This window comes from Phascolarctos cinereus, unplaced genomic scaffold (genome assembly GCF_003287225.1).
Source record: "Phascolarctos cinereus isolate Bilbo 61053 unplaced genomic scaffold, phaCin_HiC Scaffold_4;HRSCAF=312, whole genome shotgun sequence".
In the NCBI taxonomy this organism is placed as follows: domain Eukaryota; kingdom Metazoa; phylum Chordata; class Mammalia; order Diprotodontia; family Phascolarctidae; genus Phascolarctos; species Phascolarctos cinereus.
In genome coordinates, this window is record NW_027555847.1 from 716,529,887 (window position 1) to 716,548,726 (window position 18,840).

The 18,840-nt window shown below is 42.4% G+C and overlaps 1 protein-coding gene and 1 pseudogene across 1 annotated transcript in view; one reads left to right on the forward strand and one right to left on the reverse strand.

The window, feature by feature from the left end:
• The window catches only part of LOC144457212 (X-linked retinitis pigmentosa GTPase regulator-like), a 33,222-nt pseudogene extending 22,040 nt beyond the window's left edge, over positions 1-11,182 (forward strand).
• TTC28 (tetratricopeptide repeat domain 28) overlaps positions 1-18,840 on the reverse strand; it is a 677,066-nt gene that overhangs the window by 360,501 nt on the left and 297,725 nt on the right.

The following is an 18,840-nucleotide window of genomic DNA, read 5'->3' on the forward strand; positions in this document are numbered from 1 at the left end:
AAAAAAAGAGATTTTCATTTGAGTCCCATCTTTGCCATTAATTAGCTGTCACTTTGGGCAAGTTTATAAACCCCCTGAAACTCCTTTTCTCATCTGTAAAATGCAGGTACTGCCTCTGGTTGTCTCACAAAATAAAGTTCTGGCCCAATGTGAGACGTAGGTATTACTGCCAGTAGAATCACATTCCTACCCAGCTCCTCAACCTGCCAATGAAACCTCATATCAATATTGACAGCTCCTACTTATTTGTAATTTGTCAAGGATCAAACTACTGCCTACTTTTACAAATTTTCTTAATATGGGCTAAAGCCATCTGGTCAGCCTCTGTATTCATCATCCAATAGTCCCTCTTGGATGGACCTTAGGGATCCTCTAACTTAACACCCTCCCCCACCCCTATTACAACACTATTTTATAGAGAAGGAAACAAAGGCATAGAAATACAAAGTGACTTGCCCAAGCTTAGGCAGTTGAAAAATGGCTAACCAAAGTTCCCCGTAGCCAAGTCTAGTATTCTTTCCAGCAGGCCATACTACTTCTCAAAAAAAGGGAGGTGAGGGTAGAGGTGGAATGGGATGAATATCCTTGAGCAAATTAACTCAGGTCATTTCTAATTCCTAATTTGGCTTATCTGGGGTTAAGACTGGCACCAAGTTTTAAAAAAGGAATGCAGAAAACTAGGTTTATTTTTAATAAGGACTTGAAATTTATAATCCCTTCTCATTGCTGGCATCTAAAAAACTGGGCCCAGTCTCTGAGCTGAAGGAAACAGCTGCCCAGCCACCATGTGAGCAGTCACATGTTATCAGAACTGGAGAGGAAGTATTTCCGAGTGTGTTTCAAACACTGAATGGGAGGCATTTGAAAAAGATCGCTTTCCCTCTGGCTCCAGTGGCCTTTGGTGGCCTTTGGGAGCTTGTCTGAAAAAGCACATGGGCCACCCCCAAGAGCCAGAACCTGGACATGTTGGTCCATGCTGGTAATCAGAGAAGGTTCATCCCTAATTCATGGTGGGCACTAGCCCATCAGATGCCAACCCTGCCCATACAAAGGCAAAGCCTGTCCTGGTGCTAGGCTTCATATCGGTGCCAAAAAAGGATCCTCCCTTTGCACAAGCAACCTCACAACGTGCTGCTGAGGTGGGCAATCACTCAGAAGCTCTCTACTTAAAATAATCACATATTCTCAGGTTCATGGAAGGTTGGAGTTCAATTCAATAAGCATGCACTACTGACAGGAGCCTCAGAACACAAAACATAGCATGTCAGCACCACACGGGATATGTAGATTTATAGAATGTTGGAGATAGTAATCATGGGCATTTCTAGAGCACGTTAAGGTTGGCAAAAAGCTTCATATATTTAACCTCATTTGACCTTCACAACAATCCTATTATTATTTTCAATTTACAGATGGGAAAACTGAAGCGAAGAGGAAACTGTGACCAAGGCAAGTGACTTGTCCAAGACCATACAGTTATGAGTAGCAGAACCAGGAATCAGCCCCAGGCCTTCAAATTCCAAATCCAGTTCTACTCTTCCTATGGCCAAATATATTTTCTAAATTGAAGATGATACCGTAGTTAAGGAAGAAAGGAAGACCATTTCCTCTGAAATGACAGAGTACAATACATGGTAGCAGGGTCAGAATTGCTGAGCCAAAAATAACAAAAACTTCCATCTTTAAAAAAAAGCCCATCACCACAGCTCTGCTCATGTGTACTTTCTCACAAAGACCTCAATTTTAACTCCAAGAATTAGAAACATTAATGTCCTTTAACATTGCTAGTTCACACAAACAATTCTGTAGTTAATGGATTTATTGGGTCAATGTTCAGACTTGAGAATCTAGATTGTGAAATGATTTGTAGTAATGAAACATGGCTGAAGTCCACACTGCTCTGCCACCAGGAAAAAGACGCAGGAATGTGCACAGAGAGAAGCAAGTTTCAGCAAATTATTTGCAACAGAAAACATTCATATGATTACTCCATGCAAACACAAGGCATCCATCTTATTCCCTTGGGTGACTCTTTTCATTAGAGCTAATGGGCTGAAGGCTCCTGTTCACAGGCTGTTTCTGTGCAGGCTCAGAAAGAACACAAATCTTGTTCTGTCTCACGAAGTTCTTTCTTTTAGCCCAAGAAGGAAGCAAATATGGGTAGCTATATTCACACATGGAGGTCTGAACTGCACAGGACCAAATTTCTAAGTCTCTACTCACTTGCATCAATAGGATCTGGGGCTGGAAATCTTGACAAACATTACTAATGAATGACATACTGAGGCCAATTATCACACAACCAAAGAGTTCCCATTAGATCCTTTCATTAGGATTAGGAAAGATTTATTCTGTAGAAAAGCCTCTTTCCACAAGCACATAATAGATAGCAATATGTAGAAAGTGTCTCAATCAAATAATACTTGTTGGCACAGAACATATGTAACTACGCCTCCAGACACTGTCCAGGACATCTCCCTTCAACTGTACCAGTGTCAGGATTCCTTCTACCAGACATAGGTCAATACCTCTGTGACTTGACTGGGTTTCTGTGGCCAAAAGTCATATCACTCTTTGGCCAACCTGGACTCTCCAACTTAGGCAGGCTAGTCATTGGATGATGGATCACTGGCACCATATTCAAAGTCTTTTCCCTTTAATAGGGGAAACCTTCCATTAATACAGGGCAGAAAAACCTCCTTCAGATCTATGCCACAATGAGGTACTAGTGTAGCAATTTTGTGGAGACTGTTCTTCTATGACCAAGAAATACCAGAAGATGGGATTACAAAGCACAGACCTGCGCTAGAAACTGGAGTTTAAATGCTCACATACCATGTGCATCATAAGACACATGCTATGTGCCTGGTCATCCTTGCTATATTCTTATTCATTTTTTCCCGAGTTCCTTAGACAACTGCCTCAATCCTTTATCTATATATCATGTACTTATGCTTAAAGCTCACAGATTCATATTGGTCAGAGCTATGAGGGCCTTGAGAACACAGAAGGTCAGAGCAGAGAGATGGACCTTAGATTATAGGATATCAGAGCTGACAGGGAGCTTAAAGAATAGAATGTCAGAGGTGGAAGGGACTTTCAAACACAGAAGGTCAGAGCAGAAAGGTAGAATATAGGGTACAGATATCTTAGAATAGAAGACATGTGAATTAGGAAGGACCCTTAGAATAGAGAATGTTGAAGCTGGGAAGGGCCTTAGAGGACGTCCAAGCTGGAAGAGCCCTTAGATCAGAGAATGTCAGAGCTGGGAGAAACCCAAGAATAGAGAATGCCGGACATGGAGAAGCCTTAGAACACACAATGCTGGATCTCAGAAGGACCTCAGAACAGAGAACAGCAAAGCTGAAGAGGACCTCTGCAATGAACTAATCCAACCCCTACAACTCAGAGATGAATACAGTGAAGTGCTGAGAAGGGAGGTGACTGGCTCAAGGTTAATCACACAAGTTAGTGGAAGTACTGGGCCGAGAGCCCAAATTTCCTTACCTCCCACTTCCATGTTCTTTCCACTATCCCATACTATTTCCTGTCTTTCTATTATTTGAGTACTGTACAAGGAATAGCTACAAAGAATGCTTCCTTCCTATAATTGCATTTTGTGTAGCCATTGGAACACACTCCTAGTACTATGAAATCATGTTTGAATTTGTGTACTTGCTGTCTGATTTTAAATGCTACGTCTGGTAGATTATCGAAAAAGTGAGAGACACAGCAGTAGGTGGTGTTGAAGGCAATGTGCAAAAAAACACTAAGAGAGCAAAAATAAAGGCTTTTTAAGAAGTTAAAATGCAGTTCAAGAAAATTTGCAAAAATATGCTGGCAAAATAAATACTCTTAAATATTTTGGTTTTCTCCCCCCATGAAAATAACACTCTAAAAAGACACCTATTAAATGATATTATACAGAAGACAGGGAACGTGAAGTCAGTCCTGGGCTGAGGGTGTGCATTTTAAGTTACTTCCTCAAACTTCAGGCTAAGTAATCCTATAGGCATGAAGTGAGCTAAGTGGGCACAGGGGAAAGCCTGGAATCTCATCTATTTGGGAGAGGCTAAGGCTAAAGGAGCTGGGAGGTCAAGAGTTCCTAGCTACAGTAAAGTCACAGAATAGAATCAAATAATGTCAGATTTGGAAGCTCCTTTAAAATCACTGTCTCTGTCTATTCAAGGAATTTGGGGCCTTCACAAAAGAGCTAGACAGGTCAGCAAAACATAATCCAATGAGAAGCCTGAACTACCAGTAGCCGTAAGGCCACATGTGACCTTCTAAATCCTTAATTAAAAAAATTTTTTAAATTTTTTTTTAATTTGGATTCAATCAAAAGGTCACACTTAAGGATTTAGAAGGCCACATGTGGCCTTAAGGCCACAGGTTTCTCCACACCTGAATTAGATCATCTCAAATTTCCCCTTCCACATCTCAGTCTTTGACCATACCAGGCACTTCCAGAGGCTTTATTTGCACTGCAGGAAAGGCCAAGGCAGTGAGGGGAGGGTGAAGAGGTCCAGTGATAGATAGAGGGCTTCTCTGCTGAGACGCTGCCCTAAGGCTAGCTCTCTGTCACTCATCCCTCAGTCCTCCAGGTCCAATGGGTGAGCCGGCCTGCGGTCGAGCTATTTCCACAACAGAAAAGCTCAGTCCCTAGCAAGTTTGTGCTCAGGTACAGCTGACTGCTTCCCAACTTTGACATCACAGACAGGGGGACCCTTGGGTTTGGCTGATGCGGCTAAAAAAAAAAAAGGTATGGGAATTTTTTTTTCCCCCAGAAGAGGGGAAGAAGGGAAAGGATTAGCAAGGAACCAAGACAGGAGCTGGAGGTGGTGCTCAGAGACCCAAGAAGAATAAAAGTAAAGAAATCATTAGGTCACAACCATGGAAAACCAGCTAATCTCACTCCCCAGAGAAAGCAAGTGACTTTGAAGACGGGCCCTGAGCCAGTGTCAGGGAAGGCACAGAAGCCAGAGCCTGCTGACTTCGTATTCAGTCCCCTCCCACTGCACCATGGCCCCCACTGAAGCCCAGCCCCTCCCTCGCACTAATGTCGGCAGCAATAAGTAAATCACTCCCTCTGAACCAACGTGACATTTTATGCTTTTCACATGCCACTTGCACATTCTACCTTCTGTTAGTATCATCTTGGTACTAGATGGTGATGCATCAAAGATGGCATTCTTCTTTAGCTTCCTCTCCGAATATAGAATGCGACTTTGTTGAACAACTGTTAAGTTGAATTGGAACTACCCCGAGAACTTCTCTGCATCCCAGATCTTAATTAAAAGCTTTCGGATCTTTCAAGAAGACAGCAAATATACTATCTCTTGTTTAATGTTGTTTCTATACTTTTGACAAAGAAACAACCCAATCTTCACTTTTTGGGGGCACAAAAATCTATTGTAAAAAGCTATCCTGACACCCCAGTGAGTACCTCCATGTGGCAATGAGGTGTGGAGAGTCTGAACTCATTTTCCATAATGAATTCATTTGTTCAGAGGCTTATCAGTAGTATTTAACCCCGGGCAGTCACAGAGTGACAGAAGAGCAAAGCCAAGTGAACTCTTATCTCCTGTACACCGAAGAGCATGATCTGAAAGGCAGGACATCAGAGGTATGTGTATAATCCCTGTAAGCTTCCCTCTCTCCTTCTCTCTCCTCTCTATTTTTCTTCTTCTTCTTCTCCTTCTTCTTCTTCCTCCTCCTCTTCCCCTCCCTCCCTCCCTGTCCCTCTTTCTCTCTGTCCCTTCTCCCTCTCTCTTTCTCTCTCTCTCCCTTCCCCCCTTTTTTTTCTCTCCCCATCTCTCCCTTCCATTTCTTCCCCTCTGTCTCTATCTCACACACACACACACACACACACACACACACACACACACACAGAGTTATCTTTCAGACCCACTTGGGGTAGAAGCAAGGGGTATTGACATAGGACACCAGCCTATAATATGTGGACATTCTACTCAGATCTTGCCTAGGGTCACAAACCAAATTGACTGTGTGAACCTTTGAGGTTCTTTGACAGACTTGAAAGGGAAGAGGCTAGCAGTGAGGGAATGAAGTCTGGCTGAGTGTAAAAATATCTGCAGAAGGTTATCCTCTGAATGATCAGCTGTGACAGGTACTCTAATGAGGCCAGTAACAGATCTCTCCAAAGAAAAGCTACTGTACTGACACAGGAAGGCTCCTTCCTTCACACAGGAAAGATACTTCAGAGAAGTAGTCATATTTAAAAATGAACCAGCAGGTACTTGAAGGTTCAAACTTGATTTCAAGCAGCTTTTATCAGCATCAAAAGCAAATGTCAACACCTCCAGCTTGTTCTAGCCTCCTTATCGGGAAGTGACATAAAGATTTACAAAGGTAAACACTCTATCTAGCTATTCTGATTTTGCTCTCAGCACTTAGAATTTTAACAGCATGAGATGGGAGGGTGATAAGGGACCTGAGACAATAATCATAAAACAGGAAGAACTAGAAGTATGACAGCAGGTCCATATTAGCCATTCTTTTGCCTGAGTGAAAATGGGCTAGGAGGAAGGGTGGCACCAAGCTGGACTTGGCAAGCTTTGGAGGGAGAGCTCGAATTGTGCTGAGGACAGTCCTGACAATGGAGCTGTAATGTAAGAAGGGAGTGAAGCCTGTCACCCTAAGAATCCTGCCCTTGCCCCTGGAAAGAGAGGCCTAAAGAGAGGTGCCATGCTGACAGCACTCTGGGAATCGTGGCTTGGAGGAAAACCCTTGTTTGTCCTATGATTGTTACAGATCTGTCTTATTCCAACCCCATCTAGTCCAACCCCCTCCCTTTACAGACGAAGGGTACTCAAAGCATCACACACTGCTCCCTCTCCTATATAAAGGGCTCTCTCCAAAGAATTCAGATGATTTAGTCAAATCAAATGGACCTGTACTTAATAACCAACAGAAGAAGATCCTAAGAGTTGAAAGAAAAAACCAGGCTATTTGCAGTGAGTATAGCATAGAACTCCAGTGACTCTACAGTGTCAATATATTTTTCCAATTAAATATCATTTTCTCTCCCTCCTACACCTCCCATTGGGAGAGGGGAAGGAAAAACAAAACCCCTGTAATAAACATGCATAGTCAAGCAAAACAAATTCCCATACTGGCCAATTCCAAAAATACACGTTTCCCTCAGCATCTTGAGCCTATCATCTCTCCGTCAGGAGGTAAATAACATAGTTTTTCATTAAGCACCTACTACCTGCCATGCACTGTGCTAAGTGCTGTACAACTACAGTCCTGTGGAATCGTGGCTGACCACTTGATTGATTAGAATTCTTCTACATATAACACTTTACAACAGTGTTATAAAACTGCTGGTTTTTACAACATTGCTATTGCATAAACTGTTTTCCTGGTTCTGTTTACGTCACTCTGCATCCGTTCAAACAATTCTTCCCATGTTTCTCTGAAACCATCTCTGTCATCATTTCTGATGGCATTAATCTCGATTCCTTTACATTCACATGTCATAATTTGTTCAGCTACTCACCAACTGATGGGCACTCTCCTAGTGTCTAGTTCTCTGCCACCACAAAAAGAGCTGCTCTAAATATTTTTGTACATATGGGCCCTTTGCCTTCTCTTTGATCCCTCTGGGATATAGGCGTAGCGGTGGTGTCACTGGGTCAAAGGGTATGTACAGTTCAATAATACTGGACCACAGTTCCAAACCACTTTCCAAAATACCTGGTTATGCTCAAAACCTCTTAAAAAATGCATCAATATTCCTGTTTTCCTATAGTCTTACCACATCTGTCATTTTCTTCTATCCTTTGTTTGCTCATGACTTCTTTCCCTTTCCGTAGATATGAAAGGGAGATTTTTTCCTTGCTCTTCTCATTTGTGACATTTCCCATTTAAAGTTATAACTTTTTTAAGAGCTAAAAGAATGGGAAACTTTTTGAGCCTCCAACTCTTATCTTCCCATCTTCCTGGGATTTCCAGTGATACTCATCACAACTGCTCAGATCAAGATCTATAGACTCTTTATTAGATTTATCTAGCCAAAGACTTCTGTGTAAAGATGAAAAATTGTACTGAGGAGGATAATTAGGCAGACTGAGCCTTGGCAAATGCATAATCTGACAGAGAACATGCAACGTAAATTTTTCCTGGATGCTCAATCCACCAACTACCTAAGCCCATACAGGCCAATCAGCACAAAATCTCAGAAATAAATATATGAAAAAGACAAATACAGATAATGGAGGAAAGGGCAGGTAATAGAGGATGAATACAAAATGGTGGCAGGGTCCTATAAGAATCAGTCAGGTGTATTAAGCCTAGAAAGGACAGAGGCTGGTGAGGAAAGGTAAAGAAAGAAAATGACATCTTTTTAAAATCTGCATTAAGAAAAACTGGAAGATAAACTGAGAGATAGGACTACATTTTTGGATGGATTCAATGGATAAATGAGGGAATGAATGAATGAATGAATCAATCAATCAATCAATGAAAAGGAATGTATTTAATACCCCCCTCTGCCCTGGCACTGTGCTAAGTGCTGGTGACACAAAACCAAAAGTGAGCCAGGCCCTGCCCTCAAGGAGCTTACACAGGGGAGAGGGGGGGAGACAAGGGGACAGGGGCCAATAATAAGCTGACCCTTAGGGCATTCAAATGACACATCCTTTCCAGAAACAAAGGTAGCACTGCTTTGATTACTGGGCTCAAAGAAAGAAGTAAAAGAAGACTAGTGGGGAAGACTGTGGGGAGGAGTGGAGGGAGCCTATGTGAAGACCGACATTAGCACGGTATTTGGGCCAGAACTGAGAAGCTTGGTGTGGTCAACTGGATGGCTATGAAACACGGCCCAGTTTGAGGCCAGCAGATAGAAGAGGCGAGGTGAATCTGAACTCTATTACTCCTTAGTCATGACAGCTCAGCCCCAGGGCAAGAGTTTCCAAACAAAGTACTTTAACTGGTGAGATGCTTCTAAGTGGTCTGGTTTAGAGGCAAAGCTAACCATGGTGACAGCTAAATGAGATATGAACTCTCTGTTCTGGGTCCCATTAACCAGAGCTTTGTTTGAAAAAGATTTGGGGGCTCCCGTGACGACTCCCATAGCTGCACCATGGGGACCATGCTGCCGAGGACAATCGGAGGCACAATTCTAGAACGTGCCTAGTTTCCCCCAACGTGGGGGAGACCAAGGAGCTGGTGCCTGTCCCAGGTGCTGTTTTTGCTTTTGGAAAAAACCAAGTTCGCTGAAAATATTCCTTACAAGCTTTGGTTAAAACATGATACACCTGCATATCTCTCATGTGGAAATGAACATAACGCTCCTCGAACAGGAAACAGAAAGTAAACTTTGTAAGTTCGGCAGCAGTAACTGGGGCCAGTTACAACTGGGATCGAAGACAAGACTCAGCCAGCCAAGTTGGGCAAAAAGCTGCAAAAGACAAAAAGCGAACATTTGCTGCGCGTGGAAGGCATGGTGCTGTGGTCTACACAGAAGAAAGAAACCAACAGTGCAGCTGGAGGTAATGGTGAAGAGCCGGTGGGGCGTGGGGAAACAAGGGAGGCCAGCCTTTCATCGGGTAAGTCTTCTAACATCCCAGCCCAAGATCAAGCAGCTCTCTGCTGGACCCAACACTAACTGCAGAGAGGGAACGCCACATATTCAAGAATCTGAGAACGCAAAGTTAGGTCCATCGCCGGAGCACCTGAAAAATCACGGAACTCCCCAGCTGGTTCCTGGAATTGCTGGGAAAGTGAATCAATGGTGTTAGAAATAGGCTTGACACCAAAAATTTAGTATCAAGAAAATTTATTATAAAGAAAGTCCAGAGGATTTAGACGTTTCTGGCCAGAAGTGGGCTCCACCCCTCCTCAGGAGGGGTGGGCCCTGAGTGCAAGGGAAAGTGTGCTTTTATGCAGTTGAATTCCTCAGAAACCTCCCAGGCCGGGATTGGTCCAACCCTTCCCAGGTTACACCCCTCCTTACATGTTTCCCCTTGATATGCTCAAGTATGTGGCCCCTCCCTTGGTCATACGTCCCATGACTCGTTAATGAGGCTCTAATTTTATGCGGGGTGTGTCAGATAATAGTAATGAAGTTCATTAAGCAGGCGCACTAACATTTTTCAGGTGTCCTCAGGTTAACCCTAACTGGTCTGAGCTGGCTCAACCCCTATCTTGATTTTGGGGTCTTCTTGGAACAATCCACTTACTTCCTATTGGTCAAGCCCAGCCCACTTACAGTGTACCACCTCCTGGGACCTTTGTTCTTTAAATCTCTGCATTATTCTACCTGTGGAAACACAAGCCCTTCTAACTCTAACAATGGGCTTGTGATGAAGGGCAGGCAGTAGCTGTCCCAGAGGAGAATATACATCTGGCCTTGGACAGTATGGTCAGTCAGGTCTTGGCACTTTTATTGTGAAACCTCAGAACCAAAGGTTATTTAACATCTTCAGAATCAGAAAATAGATTATATTTTATGTGGAGAAACCCTACAGCCTTAATACCAGATATAAGCTGTATGTATACCTTTGGAGATGATTGACACAGAAAATTAGGATGGGAAAAGGTTACTGATCCGTTTGCGCCCACATTGTGCTCCAATGTTTTGAGATTTACAGTCAGTCTGGGTGCTTGTGGGAGATGCCCCATGCTAGGTTTTGCTTCTCCAAGGCTCAGCAACTCTGAAGATATTACACAGGAAAAGCAAATGACACGAGCTTGACTGCAGGTTTTTCTCTTCATGATGATGAGCCATCAGGAAATACCTTGCGGAGACCATTCTCCACCAGGTCACGGGGAAGAGAAGGGAAAATTCACCAGAACAGCTTGGTCAGATGATAACACCACTATCCCCACTGGAAGTTCCTTTCAAACCACCAGCACACAAGTCCAGCAGCACAGCCCTTCAGGCTCCCTATAAACAACCATCCTGAAGCAAACACAAGTCATGAGAATGGCATTAGCTGGAGCAAACGAACCAATTCAAAAGAAAGAAAAAAGCAGCTCTTCAGCAGAAGAGTGAAAGCATGAACATAAGTGTGGAAGTCTCGGAGACACTCCTTCTGTTCGAAACCCGGACAATGAGCTGAATCCCAGTGATCAGGATTTGAGATTGTCACCAATTTAAAAACAAAAGGATCAGGAAAAAGAGACACCAGAAACAGATGATGGAGAGACCTAGAAGCTAATAATGAACCAACACATGCACAGAGGAAAGCAAGGCAAAAGAAGAGGAGATCAAACCAAAGCACCATGACAAAACAGAAACAGGACGTGCCAGCAACACCCTGACTGAAAGCACTGGAGAGGAAGAAAAACTGAGCAAGCTGAGCGAGCCATTCAGGAACGCAACGGAGATCATGAGGGCAACACAAATGAATGTGTACCAAGCAAGTCAGAAACCCAGAAATATTATCTAGTAGCACAAACAGACTACCTAAAAACCATGGATAGTTCTGCCTTTAAGAGAAAGTCACTGACAAGTCCAGAAATGGGCAGAGTATTCTTGAAACAGAGCCTTTGTTCTACCAAGCCACTTGTAGCTGTAGCAGCAAGACCAGGAGGAGAGCGAGCAGATACTGGGAGAGAGAGAAAGGATGAAAAGCAAAATCACCCAGGGCGAAAGCATATGGAACCTAACCTTTATCAGCTAATCAGGAGAGAAAGTCAAAGTCAAGAACAATTCTATACATACATATTTATTGTTCATGCCCTCTAAGCACACATTACAATTTATATTTTAAAATAATTGTGACTTCTGAAAGAAAATTGCTGATAACCAACTTTGCACTGTAAGTTATTTGTTTTCTTGGGGTCTGAACACTGTGACCATGGTATTGGTATTTATTTCTATTCATAATATCAGTATAAGAAGTACAGTCTGAAAATATTACTAAAGTGTTGTGGCCTTAATTGTTTAGTGTTTTAATAAAAATCTATTTTTATGTGAAAAAAGAAAAAGATTTAGGGAGTTTAACATCATCAGAGCGCATACAAGGAGTCACTAGAAGTATAGTGTGGGGTTCTAGATGACATTTAGTAAAAACAGTGACAAGTGGTATATCCAAAGGAAGGTTACCAGGATGTGAAATAGTGCCTCTAGACTGAAGTTATCCAACAATGGTGGAGAAGAAGAAGAGCTGCACAACTCTCATTTTGTTTCTGCTTTCTCTACCAAGAAAAATTATCTTTGGACTAGAAAGGCCAGAACAGAATGGGGAATAGGGGGCTGATACCCAAGAGCTAGAGGGTCATAGGACAATTCTGAGCTGCCTTTAAGAAGGCCAAGATGAACTGCACCATCAGATGCTGGGAAGACCGGCAGGGGTGAGCACTGAGCCATGGCCAGTGATCCCTGAAAGATCATAGAGACCAGAGGAGGTACCACAGGACTGAATGAGGGCAAAAAAGAAAAGAGAATGGGAGCTGCAAACTATAGTCTCATGAATTTAATTTCAATTACTGACAAAATTATCAAAGGTTCTTAGTGAACATCTAGAAAAAAAGGAGTGCGCACAAGGAGCCAATATGGTTTCACGAAGAAGAAGTCATCCTAGACTGACCATAGTTCCCCCTCTGATTAGACTGCTAGACGCAAAGGTCAAGGAAATGAGGTTCATATAAATTATCTTGATCTCAGCAAAGCATTTGATAAGAATCTCTCACGATATTTTTATGAGGAAAATATGGAGAGAGGAGGGTTACGCAATAGCCCAATTAGATAGGTTTGGAATGACTGTGCTCATTAGTGAGTCACTGACAACTCTGTGAGGGACGTCTCCAGTGAAGGGCCTAAGCACTTGGAGCCAAATTGGCCCTGTACTACTTAACACCTTGATCAATGACAAGGCAAAAACCCCCAGAAATGACATGCTGATCCAATCTGCATATGACATAAAGCTGTCGTATGCCAACCCAGTGGATGACAGAGTCAGAACTGAAAAAGATCTTGACAGGCTAGAACACCGGGCCAAATCCAATAAACACAATTTAACCAGAATAAATTAAGGGTTTACACTTGGATTTAGGAAATCTTTCACAAGCGCAAGATGAAAGAGCAGCAGTTAAAAGAAAAAAAAGTTTTCTGAAAAAGACCTGGGGTTTTAGTGGATTACAAGTTTATTATGAGGCAACCCAAAAGTATGAATGCCATTCTGGGCTACGCTAAGAGAGGTAAAATTCCGGGAATAAAGGGGTGATGTTAGCCCCGAGGTACTCTGCCCTGGTGAAACAACATCTGGAGAACTGTGTCCAGTTCTGGGAGCCATATTTTAGGAAGAACATTGGTAAACTGGAGAACATCCGTAAAAGGGCAAACAGGTTGGTGATGGGCCGTGAGTTCCTTCCATATGAGGATTGTTTGGAAGAGCTAAAAAATGTTTAGCCTAGAGAAAAGACACAGGCAGGAGTCAAGTCAACAAGCATATATTAAGAACTCAGAATGAGCCAGCAGTGGGCTAACAGCTATGTACACAGACAGAAAAAAGCAAGAAGCCTGCGTTCCTACGAGGGAGACAACAGGTAAACAAGGAAAGCACGAACTCTCTACAGAGTAGCTTGGGAGCATTCTGGGAGAGGAAGGCCTTAGCTGGGGGAGGGCGTGAGGCCTCCTGGAGGAGGGGGGGATGTGAGCTCAGTCTTTTTCTCCCAAGTGCCCAAGCTGTTTTTATTTTTATTTTTCTTAAACATTTTTATCTAAAGTTTTGGGTTCCAAATTCTATCCTTCCCTCCTGCACACCCCCTGAGATGGTAAACAATCAGATATAGGTTACACATGTGCAATCACGTAAAACATTTCCACATGAGTCATTTTGCACAAGAAGATTCGAATAAAAGAAAAAATGAAAGAAAGAAAGAGTGAAAAATCTCAGGGTTCAGGCTGCATTCAGGCAGTATCAGTTCTTTCTCTGGAGGCAGATAGCACACTTCATCATTAGTCCTTTGGGATTGTCTTCGGTCATTGTATTGCTGAGAAGAGCTACGTCTTTCACAGTTCTTCATTGCACAACATTGCTGTTACTGGGTACAACGTTCTCCTGGTTCTGTTCACTTACCATGCATCAGTTCATGTAAGTCTTTCCAGGTTTTTCTGAAATCATCCTGCTTGTCATTTCTTATAACAATAATATTCCATCACAATCATATACCACAAGTTGGTTAGCCATTCCCCAATTGATGGGCATCCCTTTGATTTCCAATTCTTGGCCACCACAAAAAGAGCTGCTATAAATATTTTTGTTTGTGGGTCCTTTTCCCTTTCGTTGGATGTCTTTGGGATACAGACTTAGCAATGGTATTGCTGGGTCAAAAGGTATGTACAATTTTATAGCCCTTTGAGCATAGCTCCAAACTGTTCTCCAGAATGGTTGGATAAGTTCACAACTCTACCAACACTGTACATTAGTATCCCAGTTTTCCCACTTCCCCTCCAACATCCAACATTTTCCTTTTTGTAATGTTAGCCCCAATCTGACAGAGGTGAGATGGTACCTCAGAGCTGTTTTAATTTGCATTTCTCTAATGGTGACTTAGAGCATTTTTTTCATTTGACTATGGATAGCTTTGATTTCTTTGTCTGAAAACTGCCTGTTCATAATCTTTGACCATTTATTAATGGGGGAATGACCTGTATTTTTTATAAATTTGACTCAGTTCTCTATATATTTGAGAAATAAGACCTTTATCAGAGATACTTGTTGCAAAAATTTCCCCCAGTTTTCTGCTTTCCTTATAATTTTGGTCGCATTAGTTTTGTATGTGCAAAACCTTTTTAAATTTCACATAATCAAAATAATCTACTTTACATTTTGTAACGCTCTCTACATCTTCTTTGGTCCTAAATTCTTCCCTTATCCATAAATCTGACAGATAAACTATTCCATGGTGGGCTAAGTCTTGAAGGCAGTCAGGGAAACTAGGAGACATAGGCTGAGAAGACAGAACATTTCTGGCTTGGAGAAAAGCTACTTCAAAGGTAGAGAAAAGAGAGGCATTGGATAGTACTGGGGGAACTGCAACTAGGCCAGCATTGACTGGAAAGGTAGGAAGGGTCCAGGTTATGAGGAGCTTTATGCCAAACAAAGGAGATTACATCAGATCCTACAGGTCAAAGGTAGCCACCTGAGCAGGGGTGACAAAGTCAGACCTCTGTTTTAGAAAAATCACGTGTAATAGTGCAGGTGACATGAGAAGAACCTGAAGTCCATGGTTGTGTGGGCAGAGAGAAGGGGATATATAGGAAAGACATGAAGGTAGAAGTGATATGAACTGGCAAGGAAGTAGGTATACAGAGTGAGTGAGAGTGAGGAACAGAGACTGGCATTGGGACTGGAAGCCTGAGTGACTGGGAAGATGGGACTGCCCAACAGTAACTGGGAAGGTGAGGAAAGAGGAGCTTTGCCGGCAAGATAATGGGTTCTCTTTTGAACACGTTGAGTTCGAGATGCTGGCTGGCAAAGGAAACCAAGGAGCAGATAAGAGAAAAGCCGAGGGAGGATGGTGCAACAAAAGCCTTTGGAGTTAGTGAGGCAGAGGACCAAGGAAGAAAGTGATGGTCAGTGGGGTCACATGCTACCAGTCAAGTCATGACTGACTAGGACTGAGAAACGACCCTAAGACCTGACCATTGAGAGATCACAGGTGACTCTGGCAACGGCAGCTTCAGTGGAATGGTGGGGTCAGGAGGCGAACCCCAGAGGGTTTGGAAGAGAGTGAGAGAAAAGGAAGGGGGAGCACCTAGTGTCAAGGGCTTTTTCAAGGGGTGGAGAGATACAGGAGGACAGAGAGTAGGAAAGAACAGATCGAGTGAGGGCCTATTTTTTTTCTAAAGAGCAGAGGAGAAATGGGTGTCTTTGTAGGCAGCAGAGAAGCAGCCAGGAGACAGAGAGAGACTGAAGAGGAGAGAGAGGAGGATGATAGTGCAGGTAATTCTGCTAGAACAAATGAAAGCAGATGGGGTCAAGGGCCACGGAGAGCAGCTGGCTTTGTCTCAGCAGCACCAGGGCTGAGGTTTGAATCCTGACTGCCACTCCACACTTGCTGTGTGACCCTGGGCATATCACTTCACCTTTGGTTTTATGGTTATGGGTGCCTTCCAGATCCAGGCCCAGAATCCTAAGAGGTGGACTGAAGCTTCCTATAAAAAGCAAACTAGAGGGGCTGGCCTCTCAGATCCAAGCTTCTTCCTTTCCAGTTAAGAGCTTTCACCATGGAGATCTGCAGCATCAGGTCCTTCCCACTGAGCACCACCATTCTCAAAGGCCAGCCAGGTGGAAGAGGAAATCACATCACCCAGGTGTTGATGCACTAGCTCTGTTCCGAAAAGCTCAAGGAACACGGAAAGGCAAAGACTGAGCACAAGAGAGCTGAGCTGGTAACTTTACACTGATTATTCCCAAGTGCAAAAATCTCTAAATATCTACTATTGAAAACATTTGATTTCCTTTCTTCCCCCACAAAAAAAAACAGCACAAAAGGTACAGTCCCTCCTAAGAGGATATATGTGTTTAAGAGTTTCTGTATTTCAGCTCCACAGTAAACACACAGTAATATCACTAGAGGATGTTTTTGCAAAACAACCAAGTACATAATTACAGGCATTTTCAGTTGAGGAATTATAACTGCTTTAAAGCTCTAGCATCTTGTTCACCCACAAAGTAATATTTCTTTGTCTTTACAGACACAGATGGGCATTTTGCCTAAATCCTCTGGCGGCCACTTTTCCTTCCTGCCCCTCTATTGTCTACTGTGAGGCTCCTGCAACTCATCCAAGGAAAATAGGAAGAAAAGACATGTTCGAGACCGATAAAGAAGCTACCGCCCGATATGGAAGCAAAGTGGATTGCTCAGATGAAATCTGTTTACAATGCCAGTCAAGTCGACAAGTCTTTATTAAGCACTTACTAGACGCCCGCCACTCGCTAAGCACCAGGGATACAAAGAAAAGCAAAAACACTCTATTCTCAAAGAGCAGCCCGTCAGAGCAAGGCTTACACCAAACGGGAGCAGAGTGGATGGCACTTTGTGAGTCTTCTAGAGGGGTCTCCTCCTTCTGCAGGGGATCAGAGGAGACCCTGAGGGACTGTCTGAGCCAGGCTTGGATGCCATGCTCTTCTGACTTCTAAGCTGAGGCCTTTTCCACTAAAATGCAATGTCAGTGTGGCTCTGAGCCCCCAGTTTCTTCATCTGTCAAATAGGGGTAATAATCGCTAATCTGATCACTTGACAACATTGTTGTGAGGATTAAATGGAATGCTGGTAATGAACTTTGTAACCAGAAAACAAAAATATAATTCACTGTCATTTTTTAATTTTATTAATTTATTTTGATTTATCAACAATCATTTCCATATGCTTTTGAGTTGAAAATTTTTCTCCCCCTTCTTCCCCCCCACCCTCCCCAAGATGGCACACAATCTGATATAGGCTTTACATTTACATTCCCATTAAATATATTTTCACATTAGTGAAGTTGTAAGTAAAAATTAAAACCAATACGAGGAACCATCAGAAAGATGAAACAAAACTTAACAGAAGGTAAAAATAAGTGATAGTGATTCAACTTCCATAGTTCTTTCTTTGAATATGGGCAGCATTTTCCATTCCGAGGCCTCTGGAGATGTCTTAGATCCTTGTAATGCTGAGAAGGGTTCAGTTTAACAATATTAGTCATCGCATAACGTGGCGGTTATTATGTACAGAATCCTCTTGGTTCTGCTCACTTCACTCAGCATCAGACCATATAAGTCTTTCCAGGTTTTTCTGAAGTCAGCCTGTTCATCATTTCTTATAGCACAACAGTATTCCATTACATTCATATACCATAACTTGCTCAGCCATTCCCCAATGGATGGGCATCCTCTCAATTTCCAATTCTTTGCTACCACAAAAAGAGCTGCTATGAATATTTTTGTACATGTGGGTCCTTTTCCCATTTGTATGATCTCTTTGGGATATAGCCCTAGAAGGCTATTGCTGGATCAAAGGGTATGCACATTTTTGTAGCCCTTTGGGCATAGTTCCAAATTGTTCTCCAAAATGGTTGGATCATTTCACAACTCCACCAACAATGTATTAGTGTTCCAATTTTCCCACATCTTCTCCAACATTTATCATTTTCCTGTTTTGTCATGTTGGCCAATCTGATAGGTGTGATGTAGTACCTCAGAGTTGTTTTGATTTGCATTTCTCTAATCAATAATGATTTAGAGCATTTTTTCATATGACTATAAATGGCTTTAATTTCTTCATCTGAAAACTGTTCATATCCTTTGACCATTTATCAATCACAGAATGGCTTGTGTTCTTATAAATTTGTCTTAATTCTCTACACATTTTAGAAATGAGGCCTTTATCTGAGAGATTGGTTGTAAAAATTGTTTCCCAATTTTCTACCTTCCTTCTAATCTTAGTTGCATTGGCTTTGTTTGTGCAAAACTTTTCAATTTAATGTAATCAAAAGTATTCATTTTGCTTTTCAAGATGTTCTCTATCTCCTGTTTGGTCATGAATTCTTCTGTTCTCCATAGATCTGATAGGTAAACTATTCCTTGTTCTCCCAGTTTACTTATGGTATCAGCCTTTATATCTAAGTCATGAACCCATTTTGACTTTATTTTGGTATATGGTATGAGATTTGGGTCTATGCCTAGTTTCTGCCATACTCTTTTCCAGTTTTCCCAGCAGTTTTTTTCAAAGAGTGGGTTCTTATCCCAGAAGCTGGGGTCTTTGGGTTTATCATATAATAGATTACTATAGTCATTGACTACGTGTCTTGCATATTTAACCTATTCCACTGATCCACCTCCCTATTTCTTAGCCAGTACCAAGCAGTTTTGATGA